At 37.7% G+C, this 6,771-nt stretch overlaps 1 long non-coding RNA gene across 1 annotated transcript in view; it reads left to right on the forward strand.

The window, feature by feature from the left end:
- Nucleotides 1–6,374, forward strand: part of LOC309859273 — a 36,794-nt gene extending 30,420 nt beyond the window's left edge. Inside the window, exons 3-4 of the long non-coding RNA XR_014308651.1 lie at nucleotides 2,053–2,146; nucleotides 6,268–6,374. This is a non-coding gene — a long non-coding RNA (uncharacterized lncRNA). The remainder of the gene's footprint in view (nucleotides 1–2,052; nucleotides 2,147–6,267) is intronic.
- Nucleotides 6,375–6,771: the final 397 nt, after the last annotated feature.

Consider the following 6,771-nt stretch of genomic DNA (forward strand, 5'->3'; position numbering starts at 1 on the left):
AGCGATGCGCACCCCCCCCCCCCATCAATGATGGTGCTCTGCATTTCTTCTTGGTAAAGATTTTTTTCTGCTTTGTCATCCGTAAGTAATCTTGGAGATGAAGTAGCTGTTCTCTTCTCAAATTCCTTTCACCCAATATTTTTAGCAATAACATATGATTCTTTTCTCTATTATTTATTGCATTGGTGGTTTTCCAAAGTTGTTTTTCCCCCCTGTTTTATCACACCTTGTGTCTATATGATCTGCTTTTATTCTGTAAAGAAGAATTAGTCATTGGTAAGTCACCTTTTTTTGGTTGGATGATGGAGGAATGGTACATTCTGAAATTTGTATATGACTATTTGTGTAGAAAATACTCAGTAAAATATTTCTCATGATTCAGATATAAACTGGGTTAATTGTTAAAGAAAAATCTGGTGTTCTCTAGGTCACAAATTAGGTGTTCAGCTGAATAGCCCACCACTCTTTAAAAGGATAAATCACTACAGAGACCATTCCTGGGCACCAGCCTCTGTCTTGCTTTTTCTCATGTAGTTGGTCTTTCTCCTCCCTGATGTTTTTGTCATCATTGACTCCATCTGGGTTCTCTCAGAACTTATTGAACTATGTAAACCTCTCAAATGTTTTAAAACAGTGGAATAGTACTGAGCTTTTAGTAAGATGCAGTTGGAAGCATTGGACTGGGAGGTTTGAGTCACGGACGTTAATCTGGACTCTGCTAACTAACATTGTGACCTTCAGTTTCAGCATCTGTAAAAAAAGACACTAGACTTAAATCAGTTCACTTTTATTGTTCTGGGATTCTACACAACTATCTATGTTTACATGAAATATGTTAGTGGATTACTAAGCACTGTATTCATTCTTAATTATTTCCAGGTCTTAAAGACTATTAGTGAAACTTGTATATCCCTAAAATAGTTCCTTGAGAGGAGAGGCCACATCTTAAGTGGGTTATCTGTTACTCTCATCATTGCCAGCACTTACTGAGGGCTTACTGTGTTCTATATGCTGTGCCAAACACTTTACATATATTTTCTCATTTAATCATTTTAATCCTCCATTAATCCAACATGAGAAGTGCTATTATTATCTCAATTTTAAAGATGAGAAAACTCAACTTTAAAAACGCTTGCCTCCAATCAGTTAGAAAATGCTAGACTCAAGTCTCAAATTTAAGTTTATCTATTTCAAATGCATGATTTATATTCTTGTGCTAAACTTGCTCCCAGATGGGCACAATAGGAATGATAAATTACTGTGTACTTCCAGGTGCCTCTTATAAAATCATTAACCTTGGAGGAGGAATAGATTTTCATTCTTAGTTCCCCCTCCTCGATACATGCCCCCCATACTCATTTTAAGCCCCCATCCAATGAAAATAGACTCAGGACCATCAATGGTAAGGAGTCCACTTCTATAATTTCACCTTTAAAATATGTCTCTTAAATCTTTAAAATACTGAATTTTAAAGAAGCAATTGATTCTCTCCTCTGTTTCTATGCTAAAGAAGACTATATTTTTGTTTAATTTAATCTGTGAATTTTCCGGCAGTGAAAGTTCCAATGACTCATAAAAGTTTTAAAGTATCCAACCACAGTAATCCACAAATAAAAGGCACAAGCATAGGATAATCCTCTGTTGTATATTTAACTTGAAAACTAACAATGGAACAAGACGAATTAGCTCCCCACCTCCTCCCAGCCTCAAATCTTTGCCAATGGAAAACAGTCTGTCTTGTTACTTAGTTGCATTTCTTCACTGAAAAGTGAAGCTGGCCATGTATCCCCAAAAATGAAAGAGAATTGACCCCTCTCTTTGGACGAGGGTATTGTCCAGTTTCCTAGGCATCTTGGACTTGCTGTCACTCTCTTTCTTTTCCCCTAGTTTTTGCTAACATAAAGACTTCAGAGGGCTGCCTGTTGGAAATAATTTGCATGGGCTATACCTTACATATATTTACACACTGTGCTTCCTAACTTTTCTCTATGACCTTGAGTTATACATTCTAAGGTAAAGAAATAGATTCTTTCAATTTCTCTCATTTTAAAGAAGGAAGCTCAATTCTGAAAGATATATTTATGTTGACCACGATGCTACCTAACTTGTAATCATGAGGAAAATGGCAAGGAGAAAAAAAAAAATTGTGAGTATTTAACAGTCCTATACATCTTCTGAGTGCCTGCTGTGTGCCGCCTCTGGTTTTATAAGCTTTAGGATGATAAGAAAAACAGACAATGGCTATGTGAAATCTATCCTCAGGGAAGTTGATAGTATGTATGTATGTGTAATTGCATACCTACTGTAGATGAGCCCTCAGAGCATTATGTTAATTATTGCTCCAACTGAACAGACTAGACAGTAAGTACAAAATATTTATGATCTTTGAATGTCCGCTTTCTGTAAGCAGTATGTACTTCTACGTGGAAATTGAGGCAGTACATGAGCTCACGTTCTAGTTGAGAAACAAAGCTGAACTCATAAAATGTCAGTTACATGAAATAGTCTATTATTAAGCACAGAGTTGTGCGGTGGAGATTGTTGTATGAGGTTGAATGGAGATCAAGGTCTCTTAGAAGAAGCCTAGTTGGGTGTAGGCAGGTTTATAGGCAACCTGGCAGCATAAGAAAGTACATTAATGTGGGAAAAGCAGTCAACCACACAGCTGCTTTTCCAGTTAGTAGGGTGGGATTGGATTTAAATTGTAGGAAAATCTACAGCCCCTTTTTGGAGATGAAATGGACTTTTCTTACATGGGCTCACAGATTTCAGCAAATATTCAGGACTGAAGTTCCTGGGGATTAGCATGATAACACTAATCAAGTCATGTCAAGGAACAAGTCATACATAGCCAGAGAGAGAGTGCCTGGGTGGCTCAGTTGGTTAAGTGACTGCCTTCGACTCAAGTCATGATCCTGGAGTCCCGGAATCGAGTTCTGCATCGGGCTCCCTGCTCAGCAGGGAGTCTGCTTCTCCCTCTCATGCTTTCTCTCACTCTCTGTCTCTCTTACGTAAATAAATAAAATCTTTAAAAAAAAAAAAAGGCAGAGAGATTCAATGATTCTTTTGAATAGTCCCCCCTTTCAGACATATCCTTTAGATTCCCCCTCCCCCTTGTTTCCCTAAATTTTAAAGCAGTTTGACTCAGATTTTGTTCTGTCACTGGTAAAATATAATATTGGCTGACATAATGCAGAAGAATGGAAGGAACAAGACATGATTAAAAGGCAGGGACCCTCAAGCAGAGAGGCTGCGGAAATTATTGAAAAGGGATATTCCTAATTTTCTTATATTTATAGAGAAGAAACTCATTTCACTTTAATTGCCCACTCAGTAAATATTTTGATTTATTTTCATTAATGAGACCCTGCAAAAGCCTGGTCTGGCTGAGCAAATTTTGACATCTCCAAGTGAAATATAAAGCAGAAGGCAGTAAATTATTTATTATTTAGCATCCAAGACCTGTCTTGTTTCTTTCAATTTTATTTAAAAATATTAAAGTTTGGTAGATACTGGGAAGAAATGGATTTTTTAATAACCCAATATCATTTATTTAACTTTTATTTTGCTGCAATATGTTTTATATTATTAATCAATGCACAGCCTAACTTCTGCCTCAGAATAGAGACTGTGTGTCTTGTCTCCATCCTCTTCTGTGCCCTCCTCAGTGAATCAGTTTTACTTTTTATTCTCTCTCGTCCCTTCTCTCTCTTTTCTTTCAATGAGTGAGAGAGAAAGAATTAATATAATTAATGTGAACTGGGCAAATGACTGATGGGTAAACTTCAAATTGTTTTCTTATTCTTAAGGGAATATCATGATATTCATGTTGTTATGTATCTACCAAATGGCATACTTTCCATTTTTCATTCCACACATATGTGGAAAGAAAGCAATGATTAGCTTGGCCTCCCCTCTTAAATAAACCTGAACTCTTCTGAGAAGCTCTGTTTTCTGATGGTCATGCTTACTCTAATGAAGGCTGATGTAATGGGTAGAAAAGAGGTAAATTTGAGTTTATAATGCTGATGATCCTTTACCATTCCCAACAGTTCCTATGCCCTAAGAAGAGCCTCATGACTCATGAAAAACACAAATACATTTCCTAGTAATACTTCATTGCAACTATGTTGGAATTAAGCCCAGAATACCTCTGGGGGTGTCTTATCCAGGGGCATTTACAGAAATTACTCAGGTGAGGAGTTTAGAAGAACAATGTCAGCGTCCCTTTTAAAGAGTCATTCTTCCCTCCAGTACCCTCCAGTTCCCTCCAGTACCCTCACAAATGCACAGAAGTGTAAAGAGAGCTACTAACTCTATTCATGTGCAGACAGGCTTCTGACGATATGATTTGAACCAGGAGCCCAAAGGGGAGAAGGTAGGAGGGAGACGACTCCTTGTGAAAGGATGTTAAAGGATAAATGAGTGGTCAGAGAGGCTAAAGGAAAGAGCTCAAGGAAGGGATGCTTAGCCCCACATTAAAGAAAATGCCCCCTGGCATTCTCTGCTTTATTCCTTTCTCCTTCTCTCTGGCAGCAGTGCACACTTCTGCCATTTGATAAGAGGCACAGTATGAATCTGAATATATTTATATTCATAATAGAGGAAGGGCTCAAAGGTATAACAGTCATTTTTTGTTATTGTCCTGTCCAGCTTTTTTCCATCTTTCTTTTCCAATTCAACTCTATCAACTGTGATTCAAAATAAAGACATCAGATTGAGTTTCCATGAAAGTAATGTCAAAAAACTCACTGCTCCTGTGCACCAATCCAATTCTTGTAAGTGTTTAGAGGGATTCTGAGGTCTGGCCTGGGCTTACAAAGAGTGCTGGGACCAAATAGTGATGGTTGCAGGACATGGTAGAAAAACCAGATGTCATCTGTACATTCCATGTCTGAACCCCCCTCTTTAAGAACATACATAGGCACAAGTATGATTTTAAAAGATTTTATTTATTTGAGAGAACAAAAGCGAGCAAGAGAGAGAAAGAGACAGAGAGAGAGCACACAAATGGGGGGAAGGAGCAGAGGGAGAGAGAGAGAATCTCAAGTAGACTTCGTGCTGAGCACAGAGATTGACACAGGGCTTGTTCTCATGACCCTGAGCAGAAATCACGTTGGTTCTTATGAACCAACTGAGCCACCCAGGAATCCTCAAATATGAGTTTTTTTGTTTGTTTGTTTTGTTTTTTAAGATTTTATTTATTTATTTGAGAGAGAGAGAGAGAGAGTATGAGAAGGGGGAGGGTCAGAGGGAGAAGCAGACTCCCCGCCAAGCAGGGCGCCTGATGCGGGACTCGATCCCGGGACTCCAGGATCATGACCTGAGCTGAAGGCAGTCGCTTAACCAACTGAGCCACCTAGGTGCCCCAAATATGAGGTTTTTAAATCTGTTATAGAAATAATTGATTACCAAGACTGATGCTAGGGATCTGGAACCTGAAACCAGGCTGGCATTAAATCACAGCGACTGCAGTTGATCCTTGATATTCTTGAGGGAATCTATTTGCAAATCCTCAACCTTTGTAATAGCGCTCAGCATTTACTAATCATTTATTAAATGTCAGACCCTGTTCTCATGCTTTATGTGCATTGTATTTTTTTTTAATCTTTAGAACAGCATTATGAACTAGGTGCTTTCATAAATTAAGAAATAGGTTTAGGGAAGCAATTGTTCTTGATTACAAAGCATAGTTAACTATGCTCTAAGGGAATAGCACTAATTGAGATAAAGATGCAGGATAGTCAGGTAGGGACAGTCACCAGCTCATAAATTGCTCTTTCATATCAGCCTCAGCACTAACCCATTCAAATTCTGGTGAGGCGTTTTGCCTGCACTGTCTCATTTAATCTCCACAATGACTCTATTGAGTAACTGTGGATATTTCTAAACAGTGACTGGCATGGTCAATCGTACATAGCTAAAACTGAATTTGTACACACCAAGGAACAGTTGTAGTCCCAATTATCTTTCATGACTTCATTTAGAAGAATACCTTCTTGAGAATAAGAAAACAAGTAAGCAAGACATTGGGGGTCCATATCATTCCCTATAATGGAATCATTCAATAACATCGTGCTGACGCATCAGTATAGAGGAGACGCAGAAGGAGTGAAATGCTATATTTATGTGTCTTTATTATAAGACAATATCAAACACAATTTCATTGCAGGTGAATATTTTATAAATCTCACTTTTTTGGTAATTCCTTAAGTATCTTATGTCTCTTTTGCTAATTTTTTCTTCTTTAAATCATTTATTTTATAGGCTAAAACCAGCTATGGAAATTGAAACATTAGCAGAGAGAAGGAGGAAGATATTATTCCATCAACTGTGTCTCTACTCCCTTACATAAATTGCTCCTTGAGAATCTAGTTCAAGTTGATTTATTTTCATTAGAACTTTAAAGCACCATTTCTGGTTTTGATCAGGGAGGCCAAATCATGCTATGCTCAACCTCAGTCCATTTGCTAGGAGACACACATACAGATGGTGTATAATTTATATAAGGAGTCAACAAACTACAAACACAGTCCTTCAAATTCAGACATTACCATTATTAACAGAGGAACAGCTCATTGCTTCCACTGTTTCTCACATGTATCCTCTTCGGGAAAAAAACAAAAAACAAAACAAAAAAAAAACTGCTCTCTTTAATTCCTGTAATTATTCTGCTGTTTCATCTGAGAGATAGTGAACATTTTGGGAAGAAGGCTCTATTGATAGAAATCGAGTCATTTCAGCACCATGTTCTTAGAGAAGAAATGTCTT

This window comes from Mustela nivalis (genome assembly GCF_964662115.1).
Source record: "Mustela nivalis genome assembly, chromosome: 2".
Classification (NCBI taxonomy): domain Eukaryota; kingdom Metazoa; phylum Chordata; class Mammalia; order Carnivora; family Mustelidae; genus Mustela; species Mustela nivalis.